Source organism: Geospiza fortis, unplaced genomic scaffold (assembly GCF_000277835.1).
Source record: "Geospiza fortis unplaced genomic scaffold, GeoFor_1.0 scaffold403, whole genome shotgun sequence".
NCBI classification, from domain to species: domain Eukaryota; kingdom Metazoa; phylum Chordata; class Aves; order Passeriformes; family Thraupidae; genus Geospiza; species Geospiza fortis.
In genome coordinates, this window is record NW_005054336.1 from 1,957,588 (window position 1) to 1,958,331 (window position 744).

Consider the following 744-nt stretch of genomic DNA (forward strand, 5'->3'; position numbering starts at 1 on the left):
AAATATGTCAGGACAATTACTTGAATAGAGTGAGCTGTTTGCATGACTAAGAGGAGGGAGACAGAGCCCATTTGTCCCAGTTTTTGTAGAAATCTAGGTAGGAATCAAAATTTTCCTTCAGGCTTTCATGCCTTTGCCCAGCAGAACTGGCCTCTTCAGACATCTGGAGAAGGGAGCTTCACTGCCTACTGGAGGAGGTGCAGCAGGAAAGTCAAATGAATTATGACTTTCAGAAAACGATGTGTTTATTTGTGAACTTTATAATATCGGTATCAGTTTTTTAGTGGAACTAAGAGCCATAGAAGAGTCCGACCGCACAGACATTTGACTGTTCCGGTCAGAAAGGGCGGCCGGCGCTGAGTGTCCGCGGCCCCGGAAGGAGACCCCCGGTGCAGCAGGACATTCGCAGCGGCGGGGCCGCGCCTGGGCCGGGAGCTCATCCCGAACGCACCCGCGCGGTACCGCTCCCCAGCATCCCCGGCCTCTCTCCTTCCGCCCGCCCCCAGCGGGGGCTGAGGCCGCTCCGGGATGCGCACCCCGGCCCAGCCGAAGCCTCCGGTGGGATTAGATTGCATTTCGCGAGTGTCACCGTGTCTATTTTTATTTGCTACCGGCCGGCGACAATGGCTTTCTCACTTCCTCCACCTCTTCCAACGGCTCGGGTTATTTAAACGCTGGCACGCAGAGGGGGGGTTGCTGTCTGCGGGCCGGCACGGCCGCGGCGCCGCACCGAGGGGCTCTGAG

The 744-nt window shown here is 57.1% G+C and overlaps 1 protein-coding gene across 2 annotated transcripts in view; it reads left to right on the plus strand.

Moving 5' to 3' along the window:
* Positions 1 to 499: 499 nt before the first annotated feature.
* LRRC8B (leucine rich repeat containing 8 VRAC subunit B) overlaps positions 500 to 744 on the plus strand; it is a 20,367-nt gene continuing 20,122 nt past the window's right edge. For both annotated transcript variants that reach the window (XM_005422058.3, XM_031057906.1), the window contains exon 1: positions 500 to 558. The gene's annotated coding sequence lies outside the window, so the exon portion shown is untranslated. The remainder of the gene's footprint in view (positions 559 to 744) is intronic.